This window comes from Protopterus annectens, chromosome 11.part0 (genome assembly GCF_019279795.1).
Source record: "Protopterus annectens isolate FY-2018-M chromosome 11.part0, PAN1.0, whole genome shotgun sequence".
Lineage (NCBI taxonomy): Eukaryota > Metazoa > Chordata > Ceratodontiformes > Protopteridae > Protopterus > Protopterus annectens.
In genome coordinates, this window is record NC_056745.1 from 521,265,481 (window position 1) to 521,277,980 (window position 12,500).

The 12,500-nt window shown below is 41.6% G+C and overlaps 1 protein-coding gene across 1 annotated transcript in view; it reads left to right on the forward strand.

The window, feature by feature from the left end:
- Positions 1-12,500, forward strand: part of AUH (AU RNA binding methylglutaconyl-CoA hydratase) — a 1,941,763-nt gene that overhangs the window by 754,395 nt on the left and 1,174,868 nt on the right. The window lies entirely within an intron of this gene.

The window sequence follows — 12,500 nt, forward strand, 5'->3', positions numbered from 1 at the left end:
ATTGTAGAGGTTGGGATAGGTGAGAAGGTAAGAAGAGCAGAGTTGTTAGGCGCTGTAGGCATGGGTTTGTAGCCATTTTTGGCTAGTTGAGTGGATAGTGAGTTAATGGATTAGGTAAAATGTGGGTTGAATTTTGAGGCTATTTCGGTAGTTGTATTTGTGGAGGTTGAGGTGGGAGAGGGTGTGGTGTTTTTTCCTGGTTTTAGTAGGGAGTTAATTGCATGCCAGAACTTTTGTGGGCTGTTGGAGTATTTGTTTTGGATATTTAGGTAGTAGTTTTGTTTATCAAGCTTAGTTTGCTGTTTAGCCTGGTTTCTAAGCTGTTGATAGTTTTGTTTAGAAAGACTAGTGTTGTCTTTCTTCCAGGTTTTCCATGCCTTGTCTCTACATTTTAATAGGGCTCTAGTGGGGTTAATAAGCCAAGGAGCTGAGTGGACTTTAGCTCTAATAGATGTTCTTCGTCTCACATTGCTGCAGTCATAACCTGTGGGTAGTCTGCTGTCCTCGGTCGGCCCGAATACCAAAGAGCTAGGCTGGCGTCGGTCATTGTCGACTAGAGCTGACGTCAGTACGTAGTAGTACTTAAGCGCATGACCGACGCCATATCCTCAGTCTTTCTTGCCGCGTGGTCCGAAGCAGAAGCAGCGTTTGCAAGTGCCGTTCGGCGTTCTGAAATTTTCATTTATCGAGTTTCAGACCGAAGACCAAGTTGGGCTAAGTACCCCGTTGGGGAAATTTTTGTCTTTTCTTGCCTCAGTTATCCGGATGTCAGAAAAAGTTAATAATTGTATTTCTTGTGGGAAACAGATACCTCATAGGGATTATCATTCTTTCTGTATTCCTTGCTTGGGGCCTGACGTGGTCGGGTGTCGCTTTTGTGCTAGATTTAATAAGCGCACCATTAAACGTAGATTAGACTGTGCCAGGCTTGTTTTGGTAAACGGTGTAACTATAACATGCCGCCGGATCCTCCGACGCCGCTACCGCTAAAAAGCGTAAGGATAAATCTTTAAGGTCTAAACCGGATGAGTCGTCCGTTGCGGACGCCGGTTCTCGGAGCCTCGGCTGAACCTGTGGATCCTGCCGAGGGTTCGCTGAATCCCAGGGGGAACCTTTACTTTTACAGGAGTTGGCCTCTCAGGAGTTAGGCCAGGCTGAGGGTGCTTCTCAGGTGTCTGTAGTTCCAGCTTTACAAAAGGTTATTAGGCCTTCTACTTCAGTGGCTAAAGGCCATGCTAAGGCCAAACCTTGTCCTGTTGGCCCTGGTCATAGTTCTAGCTCTCCAGCCCCTGTTCCTAAAAAGCATATGTTGAAAATGGCAGAGGACTTGATTACTTTGATCAGGGGTTCTATGCCCCCCCCCCAGAGAAGAGGCCTAGGGGGGTGGAGGCAGATTTAGAGGGAATGGATCATTCCTCTGACTACTCTGAATCCTCAGCTAAAGAAATTCAGGATTTCCCTTCCTATTCAGATTCGGATGCAGAGGACTCCTGTCCGTCTGCTTCGCCTCCAGAGGATTTTTCTTTTTCTGAGACTTTACATTCCATGAGGGAACATTTCAAGTGGGAAGGTCAAGATTTTTCAGATTCTCGGAAAAGGCTTAGGGAATTTTTGTTTCTGCCACAACATAGGCCCTTGGCTATTCCTCCTGTCTTAGATGTTGTTCAGGATGTTTTTTCTGAATCTTCCCTTAATCCTGATTCTTTGCCTCCGGCCCCTGTTAAGCCAGACAGGTATTACAGAGTTCCAGAAGCACATAAGTATTTGTACAGGAGTCCTAGAGCTGATCCGGAAACTATTATTCAAGGTCCGAAGGGTGTTAGGGCTTCTGTGGCTAAAAATCCAGTCCCTTTGGATAAAGATTCTAGGGCGTTAGATAGGTGGGGGAAAAAAGTGTACACCTCCTCTACGTTAGCTATGAGGGCTTTGAATTGCCAATTTCATACGCTGAAGTATCAGAATTTTTTGTTAGGCCAATTGAAATCTAAGGTGGATGCTTTATCTGAGGGTATAGAGTGTAAGGAGCTCCAGGAGTTGGTTCATGCATCAGATCAAGTTGGCAAACATTCTTTGCAATGTGGTTTTGATGCTCTTCAGGCTTCATCCAGGGTGGCTGCTACAGGTTCAGTTATTCGTAGACATGCCTGGCGTAAGGATCAGAATTTGTCAGAGCATGTTAAGGCTCGGATTTTGGATGCTCCTCTTCAATCTGAAGTACTTTTTGGCCCTCCTGTGGAATCAGTTTTGAAAACGATGGAAGATAAGGCTAAGTCTATGCAGAGGGTCAAGGATTTTATGCAGGTGCAGCCCCCTAAGTTTAGTAGGAATTGGCCTGCTAGAGGATGGTCTTATCCTTCTTCGGATTATCAGTCTAAGGGCAGGTCTAGACGTGGTAGAGGCAGGGCTCACACTCAGGGTTCTTTCAGACCTAGGACTTGGAGCTCTCCTGCACAGTCTTCTGGTGAGGGTAGGGGTCAGCCCTTTCGTAAGCAGACCCAATGACCTGTATCTTCCGCTGCCAGACCCTTCTTTACTGGCAGCTCCTCTAGGAGGAAAGTTGGGACTTTTCAAACAAAACTGGAATTTGGTCACCCAGGACCAATGGGTGTTGGATATAATAAATCAAGGTTACAAGTTTTATTTTCACACTTTTCCTCCTTTCAAAGGCATGCCGGATGTGCCTCCTCAGCAAAGGCTGAAGGCTCAGGAGCAAATTTCTCTGCTTTTGCAGATGGAGGCAATTCAGGTGGTCCCTCCGTCAGAAGTAGGCCTAGGATTTTATTCCCGTCTATTCCTAGTGCCAAAGAAAGGAAACACTTGGAGGCCAATTCTGGATTTGTCCATTCTCAATACCTACCTAGACATTCCAAAGTTCAAGATGTTAACATTACAACAACTTCTGCCTATGCTAGGCAAAGATCACTGGATGGTAACCCTGGATCTCAAAGAGGCCTATCTTCACATCCCTATCAGGCCCAGTTGCAGGAGATTCCGGGCTGGTACTTCGCATTATCAGTTCTCTGCATTGCCCTTTGGTTTATCTACTGCGCCCAGGGTATTCACAAGTTCTGGCTCCTGTGATTGCTTTCTTCAGACAGAGAGGAATACAAATTTACCCTTATCTGGACGATTGCCTGATTCTTGCTCAAAACAAAGACATATTACTACAACATCTCCAGTAAGTAATGGCAGTTTTAAGGTGCCTAGGGTATTCTGTGAACGAAATAAAGTCCAGTCTAGTACCCTCTCAGGACATGTGCTTTCTGGGTGTGAGACTGAATACAGCTTCTCAGATGGCATTTCTGACCCCGGACAAACAAAGAACTCTTCATCTTTACTTCCAGCAGTTATCAGTAATGTCCAGGCTGACTGCAAGGACAGTCCTTCAAGCCTTGGGGTTCATGGCATCTTGCATTCTAGTACTTCCCAATGCCAAACTGCATATGAGGAAGCTACAATGGTATCTCAAAAGTGTGTGGACTCAACACTGCCACGGTTTGGACACTGTCATTCGGATTATACCTTGCATCCAGAAGGAATTCTTGTGGTGGGCTCAGGAATGTCACCTAAACAAGGGACTCTCTGTGACCCGACCAGAGGCGAGTCAGATCCTAATGACGGATGCCTCGGACTTGGCTTGGGGAGCACACTTCAATGGGAAATGGATACAAGACATGTGGCCTCCCAAACTACTACATTTGCATATCAACATGAAGGAGATGTTAGCAGTTCAATTTGCTTTGATGGCCTTCAAGGACCTGCTTCAGCCGGGACAGGTGTTGATTCAAACAGACAACACAACAGTCATGTGGTACATCAACAAGCAGGGGGGAACCCATTCCTACCCTCTTTGCAGGCAAGCAATGATTTTGTGGGAGACTGCTCTGAGTTTTCGAATCAATCTTCAAGCACGGTTTCTGCCAGGAGCTCAGAACTCCCTAGCAGATATATTGAGCAGGCAAATTGTGGATCCCCATGAGTGGAAACTGGATCCTCAGGTTTTCAAACAATTGACTGTGGCTTGGGGAACTCCAGACATAGATCTGTTCGCTTCTCCACTGAATTTTCAACTTCCAAAATTTTGCACAAAGATGTTCCATCCAGATGCTTGGAAAGTGGATGCTCTATCGTTCAGTTGGAACAACCTTCACGTTTATGCTTTTCCTCCTCTGCCTCTTCTCCCCAAGGTACTCTTGAAAGTCAGGCAGGACAAGCCTTGCATGATTCTAATAGCACCAGATTGGCCACGTCAGCATTGGTATCCTCTGCTGAGGAGTTTAATCCAGGAGCCTCCTTGGCTTCTGCCACAGGTTCCTCATTTGTTGTCCCAGTCAAACAATCATTTTCTCAATGTTCAGGTGCAGTCCCTCCATCTGACAGCCTGGCGTATTCTGTGATGGAGCCGGTGGGGTCTCAGCTTCCTCAACAGGTTTTGAATGTCATTTTGGAAGCCAGGCGGCCTAGCACTAGAAAAGTTTATGCTGATAAATGGAGGAGATTTTTTCTTTGGAGCACTGCAAAGGGTTTTGATGTGTCAGTGCCTAATTTGAGTTTTGCACTACAGTATCTTACTGAATTACTGGACAAGGGTTTGTCATTCTCTTCTGTGAAGGTTCATGCTGCAGCCATTTCTGCTCACTATGATTGTGACCCTCCTTTATTTTCTCATCCTTTGTTCAAACAATTTCTTAGAGGGGCAAAGAATATAAGACCCCCACGTAGAGCTCCTACTCCTTCCTGGGATCTCAATTTTGTGTTGGAAAAGCTTACTTTACCTCCTTTTGAACCTGCAGCTACGTCTGAACTGAAGTTTTTGTCTTGGAAGACTGCTTTTTTGTTGGCCATTACTTCTGCTAGGAGGGTATCTGAATTGCAGGCACTCATGGCAGTTGAACCCTTTTTGATATTTCATAAGGATAGAGTTTCTTTGCGAACTAACCCTACTTTTATGCCTAAAGTGGTTTCTAATGTGGCCTTGAATCAGTCTGTTCATTTGCCTACTTTTTATGCTGATCCCCAAAATAAAGGGGACAAAGTCTTGCATTCTTTGGATATCCACAGGCAGTTACGTTACTATTTGAGCAGAACTAAAGAGTTCAGACAGACTCAACAGTTGTTTGTTTCTTTTGCTTTGAGTTCACAAGGGAAAGCTGTTTCAAAGCAGACTATTTCAAAGTGGATTGGTCATTGTATTGCTTTTTGTTATTCTCATCATGGGAAGGATGTTCCTGCTGGGATCAGACCTCATTCTACTAGGGCTACTGCCACTTCTACTGCTTTTCTAAGGGGTGTAGCTACTAAGGATATTTTGGAGGCAGCTACTTGGAGTTCAGTAAACACTTTTACTAAGCATTACCATCTCCCTCTTTATTCCAAGTCCAGGGCTGGGTTTGCCACTGCAGTTTTAAAGGGCATGTTAGCAGCTCCTAATGCTTTGTAGTTTGCCAGCCTCCCTTTTCCTTTGCTTTGGGATTCTACCCACAGGTTATGACTGCAGCAATGTGAGACGAAGAACATAGTACAGTTTTGTACCTACCATAAATGTAGATGTTCGAGGATCTACATTGCTGCAGTCCAATTATCCCTCCCTCCTTCCCCTCTATAGTTGTGGTTGCTGGGTTTCTTTTTGGGATACTCTTTATTTCCACACTGGTGGTTGTTGGGCTTTTACTACTTTAGTTCTGGCCTTCATTTTTAGGTCTTCTGACATCTGGGGCAAGAAAGACTGAGGATATGGCGTCGGTCATGCGCTTAAGTACTACTACGTACTGACGTCAGCTCTAGGCGACAATGACCGACGCCAGCCTAGCTCTTTGGTATTCGGGCCGACCGAGGACAGCGGACTACCCACAGGTTATGACTGCAGCAATGTGGATCCTCGAACATCTACATTTATGGTAGGTACAAAACTGTACTTTCTTATGGGTGCTATTTGGTCAAGGACCTTAATGAAAGTATTATTAAAATAGTCCACTGCTAGGACCAAGTTCAGGGTATGTAGAGGTTCCCAGTTGCAGTTTTTTAATGCAGTGTTGAGATCTAGAGGGTTAACCTTGCGATCATTTCTGACTTGTCTAAAGACAGTAGGTTTGGGTATGTTAGTACGTCTGCGTAGGAAGAATGTCGGGAGATGGTCACTAAGGCTGTCTGGTAGACAACCTGTATGATAGTTTTGTTCTGGGTAGTTCACTAATGTCCAATCTAATATAGATATTTTTTGGGACTTCTTATCTACTCTAGTAGGTCCTAGAATAAGTTGAGAGAATCCATACAGGTTGATGTGGCTTTTTAGAGTTGCAGGCTAGCCAATCAGTGTTTAGGTCTCCTAGCAGAATAGTCTCTTGTGGGAGGTTGCCTTTTGCCCATTGCAGAATTTCTTCAATTTTAATAGCGTTATTGCCTGGAGGGATATATGCACAGAGAATATTGATACTCTTTAAGGGTGTATATATGCATAACATGTGTGTGTGTGTGTGTGTGTGTGTGTGTGTGTGTGTGTGTGTGTGTGTGTGTGTGTGTGTGTATATATATATATATATATATATATACATATATATATATATATATATATATATATATACATATATATATATATATATATATATACATATGTATATATGTATATATATATATATATATATAGATAGATAGATATACATTGGATATAAAAAGTTTACACACACCTGTTAAAATGCCAGGTTTTTGTGATATAAAAAATGAGACCACAATAAATCATTTCAAAACTTTTCCCACCTTTATGTGACCTATAACCTGTACAATTCAGTTGAAAAACAAACAAATCTGTCAGGGGAAAAAATATAAAAAATAAAAAACGTACAATACACTGGTTGCATAAGTGTGCACACCCTTAAACTAATACTTTGTTGTGTGTGCACACCCTTAAACTAATACTTAGTTGAAGCACCTTTTGATTTAATTACAGCATTCAGTCTTCTTGGGTGCACATCTGCTATCAATTAAAGAGACTCTGATTAACCCCGAATAAAATTCAGCTGTCCTAGTAGGATTTTCCTGACATTTACTCAGTTGCCTGCGATAGCAAAAGCCATGGTTCGCAGAGATCTCACAAAACATCAATGGAATCTTATTGTTGAAAGGTATCAGTCAGTAGAAGGGTACAAGGAAATTTCATGGGACACAGTGAAGACAGTCATCAAAAAGTGGAGAAAATATGAGACAACAATGACATTGCAAAGATCTGGCCGTCCCTCCAAAATTGATGAAAAGACAAGACGGAACCTGGTCAGGGAGGCTGCCAAGAGACCTACAACAAAACTGAAGGAGCTTCAGGAATTTCTGGCAAGTGCTGGTTGTGTACTACATGTGACAATAATCTCCCATATTCTCCATATGTCTGGACTATGGGGTAGGTTTGCAAGACAGTAGCCTTTTCTTGCACAGAAAATCACCCAGGCCCCGATAAAATTTGCATAACAATACATTGTCTCCCAAAAGATGTGGGAAAATGTGCTATGTCTGATAAAAACCAAGGTTGAACTTTCTGGCCACAATTCCAAAAGGGAGGTTTGGCACAAAAACAACACCAGCCCCACGGTAAAACATGGTGGTGGCAGTATCATGCTTTTGGGTTGCTTTTCTTCAGCTGGAACTGGGGCTATAGTCAAGGTGGAGGGTGGATGTGGCTGAGCAGTTTCAAATACCAGTCACTTTTGGGCCAAAACCTTCAGGCGTCTGCTAGAAAGCTGAAGATGAAGGGTAATTTCACCTTTCAGCATGACAATGACCCCTAGCAAGCATCCAAATCAACAAAGGAATGGCTTCACCAGAAGAAGATTAAAGTTTTGGAATGGTCCAGCCAGAGCCCAGATCTCAATCCAATACAAAATCTGTGGGGTTACCTGAAGAGGGCTGTGCACAAGAGATGCCCTCAAAATCTGACAGATTTGGAGTGCTTTTGCAAGGAAGAGTGGGCAAATATTGCCAAGTCAAGATAAGCCATGCTGATAGACTCCTACTTAAGAAGACTGAATGCTGTAATTAAATCAAAAGGTACTTCATGGTATTAGTTATTAGTTTAAGGGTAATTGGTATTAGTTTAAGGGTGTGCACACACAACAAAGTAGTAATTTAAGGGTGTGCACACTTATGCAAGCAGCATATTGTACATTTTTTATTTTTTATATATTTTTTCCCCTAATAGATTTGATTGTTTTTAAATTGAACTGTACAGGTTATAGGTCACATTAAATGTGGGAAAAGTTTTGAAATGATTTACTGTGGTCTCATTTTTTTATATCACAATAACCTGGCATTTTAACAGGGGTGTGTAAACTTTTTATATCCACTAGTAGATATAAATATATAGTTACGTATCTGCCAGCAAAGGCTAGGGTACCTAAATGTAATGCTTGCAATTGGTGTAAATTTGTTGCTAGTAAAGATGTGAGATTAAGTTTGAGTTTTAGACATTGTAATACCACTGGATTGTTTGTTTTTAACCATTATTAGAGAAAGCATAACGTGTCTCACAGAATGTGGTGTGGGTCCTTGTGTGTAGAAATGGCAGGGATGAAATTTAGACTAGGGTTCCAGGAATGTGATTACAACATGCAGAACGAAAACATACAAAGTGCTTTGTGCAACATATTTTAGAAGGTAGTGGAGATCACCTTTTTAGTTTTTAGGTATACGTTCAGTTACTAAGAACATATCAAGGGACATTCAGATTAAACTATTTTACTTGGAAGCTAAGTAGCAAAATCTTTTGAGTGTGCATGTCCTCCCAGATCTTAATGATAGGTTTTCATTACTTCCATTGTTGAGAAATAAACTGATCTACTTTGGAATTGATTATTAGAGTTTTTTATAGTCATCATGCAGCTTTGTTATATAAGAATGAATTGTTTCTTTAGCACTGTCATTGCCCTTGATAAAGTAACATATATAGTTTGGTACAAAATGTGCATTAGGATCCTATTTTTCATAATATAATGGCTGTTTCATTTTTTTATCATCTTTTTGCAAATTTGGATTATAGTTAGATTATCAGTGCTGTACTTTTAAGCTCAGACTTCTTTGCTGTTTTTTTGCACTGTTTGACTCAACATATCCTCACTTTAATGGACTGCAGTAATGTCTCTTTTAGTTATCCATTAAGTGCTAACTCCGGATTATCCTTAAAATCCATAATATTACACTGTTCAGGTAAATTGTTTTCCTTTTTAGCCTTCTGTGACTGAGAGACCAAACATATCTCCCTTTAGAAATGGAAAAGAGTAGGTTTTTTATGTTTTATTCCTAGACTTTACATTACTTATTACATTATGTTATGATATATACTGTATTACAATTTTGTACTTTATTTACAATCTCTTCATATCATGTATCATATCATATCACTGCTTTATGTGTCCTATATTTTCTTTCAGCAGCTCTCTCTTTCTACATTTTATTATAAACAACTTGATTTACATGTCTTTCCATTTAATCTCTGTAAAAATCAAATCATTTGTCATATTTTTCCTCTTGACAGTTATCTTTATCATAATACACACAGTTTGTATCTTTCATCTCTGCTTTTGTATATCTTTCTGCTGCTGCAGCTTTGCTGTCCCTTTCTAGAATATTGTGATTCTTTAGAATTTATGAAACATCTTTACCTGTTTTTACAACACTGTCACAGACTTTTACATTTTCTTTTTTTCTTATATTAAATTTCAGCTTTCACTGGTAACTTTACTTGAGGTATTTTCTATGTAAGTCCTACACTGTGCTGTCTTTTTCAACTTTTATTTTTACTAAAGCCTCTTTTATCTGATTTCATTTATCTACCAATAATATCTCAATCTGTCACACAAAAAGAAGCAGTTTTGTTAGTGATGAATGTCTATGTAATAGAATAAGAAACAGTAAAGCTTACATGTCAGAAAAATGCTTTGTTAAGTATTAAAAACAACTTCAAACTAGTCATTGACCTAAGTACTGAAGAAATCACATAATTAGTGATGTGTTCCTCTCATCTTTAAAACTGGTTTCAAACTGCCCATCTCATTAATCCCTGGATTAGAGGTTGCATTATATCTTGTTATCTAGTTGTACTCTTTGCCTTCAGTCCTGATCACTGTATCACCTTTACTAACTCCAAAAATAATATTTGTGTAACAAAAGACTCAAAAGTAATGCTATAATACCGCAGTGTTGCCGTACTATAAAAACATTAATAACCACTGGCTTTACAAATCATTTAGTAAAACCGTCTAGCTCCTTAGCATGTCAGCCGTCAGACAGTGTCGATTGTTACCCATCAAATTAAAAATATGTTGCCAGAGCATTAGGGACATTGTCCTCCCGATATCATAGGTTCATAGGAGATTACTTGGCTAACGGCTTAAGAGCCCTTACAAGCCTAGCCAGTATAACCTGATTTTAACCAGTATATGGTCCTTAGGGGCAAGAGGATGGCATGGATTTTTGCCTCTGCCTTGAGCATCATACAGTTTGCCCCTTGTCTATAAGAGACGTAGACACTATCCCAGGTGTGAATTTGCGATTCCCTAGCCATTGATCCAAATTGTGTTTGAAGAGGACCAGGTAATGGCTCTGTTTAATGTGAAAAGGAAGCCTGTTCCAAAGAAGGGGCAATCTCTAGGACACATATCTGTCTCTTCAGCATGTTTTGTGTCAGTTGCTGACTAAGTTTAGATACCTAGATCAGGTGACACTTGTTTTGTTTGATTTATGGATGTGTAGCGGCTCCATCGGGGCTGGATTTGTGACTGGTTTGTAGGTTAGGCATAAGTCATCCCTTAGTAGTCGGTAAAGGGATGCGACTCTTAGTCTATCCACGTAACACATGTTGCTTACAGTTATAGCACCTCCAGCTGCTATGAGTGCCCAGTCAAGTACATGCCAAATGCAGCATTGTACTCGAGTATTGGTCTAATAAGGGCTGACTACAGTGGGAGTATAATTTCCATGGATCTAGATGTCATAACTTTACTTACAAGTTGTGCCACATATAAGGACTTCCTCACCACTGCAGACTCATGGTAGTCAAAGTTAAGGCAATTATTTATCTGTGTACTTAGATCTCTTACCCCTGAGTTTACTATTAGGGCTGTGCTGTTGATGTTGCAGGGGTATTTGAATTTCCAAAGGGTATGCATTTTTTCACATTTAGTTTTAGGCCATCATTCTGGGACCAGTGATTTGACTGATCTAAACCCTCCTGAAAGATATTTACATCACTGGAGGATTTATTGATTGTCCCCAGCTTGCAGTTGTTGGCAAGTTTTCTCATCCAAAGGCCTCTTCCACATTAGCCTTGAATTCAGCAAAGTATATTCCAAACAAAAGTGGTCCCAGCACTGAGCCCTGTGGCACACCTCTAGTAACTGGCCTCTTTCTGGATCTGGATTCACCCACTTTAACCATGTGTCCTGTCTGTGAGCCAACTGGCTATCGTAGGTTGGTACTAGGCTATCGGCCCTAGGGCCTATACAAACCTAGCCATAACAATTCCCTGGATATTTCTTCCCACAATATTTACTTCCCTGGATCCCTGTCTAGCAGGGCTACTGACGTGATCCCCGGGGTGAATTTCCTATCTCCCATCCAATCGTCAAGGTTCTTTTTGAAGAGGGCCAAGGAGGCACTCTGCTTGACATGTATGGGCAGTCTATTCAAGAGTATGGGGAGTCTCTGGGTCAGGAACCTATCCCTCCAGCATGTTTTGCTCATGGTGATGACAAGGTTTAGATCCCTGGAGCGTGTGGCTCTGAGGGATTGGGATTTCTTTGAGTGGAGCATGTCCAACAGCTCAGGGTTTGACATGGCCTTGTATGTTAAGCAGAGATTGCCTCTGAGTAGAAAATATGCCGCAGAGTATAGCTGGAGTTTTTTTAGATGGTCAGCATAGGGCATCTGCTTTAGGCCTGTGATTCTTTTAGTGAGGTATTTCTGCGGCCTTTCTAGCTGTTGCAGACGTCTTGTGAGGTACATACCAAATGGGGCATTGTACTCTATAATGGGTCTAATGAGGGATGAGTACATTGGGACAATGACCTCCTTTTTTCTGGATGAAAAGCCCTTAGTGATGAGGTGTGCCACATAGAAGGATTTCCGGACTGTTGTGGCAATGTGGTTATCGAAGGTGAGACCACTGTCCACCTCTGTCCCTAAGTCTCTCATCACACTTTCGATGTTTAGTGTACTGCCATCTATGGGGTAATTCATGGGTACATGTTTTTTTCCCAAAGGGGATAACTATACATTTCTTGGTATTAAGCTTGAGCCCATGGCTCTGGCACCAAGCATCTGTTTCTGTAAGGCCCTTTTGTAGAATATCCACATCATTTGGGGATTCAGTAATGGCTCCCAGTTTGCAGTCATCTTTGAACTTTGTTTGCCAGAGTCCCTTAGTGTTGGCCTGTACTTCAGAGAAGTAGATGCCAAACAAGAGCGGTCCCAGGACTGAACCCTGAGGTGCTCCACTTGTATGGAGTTGGATTTGGACTCGG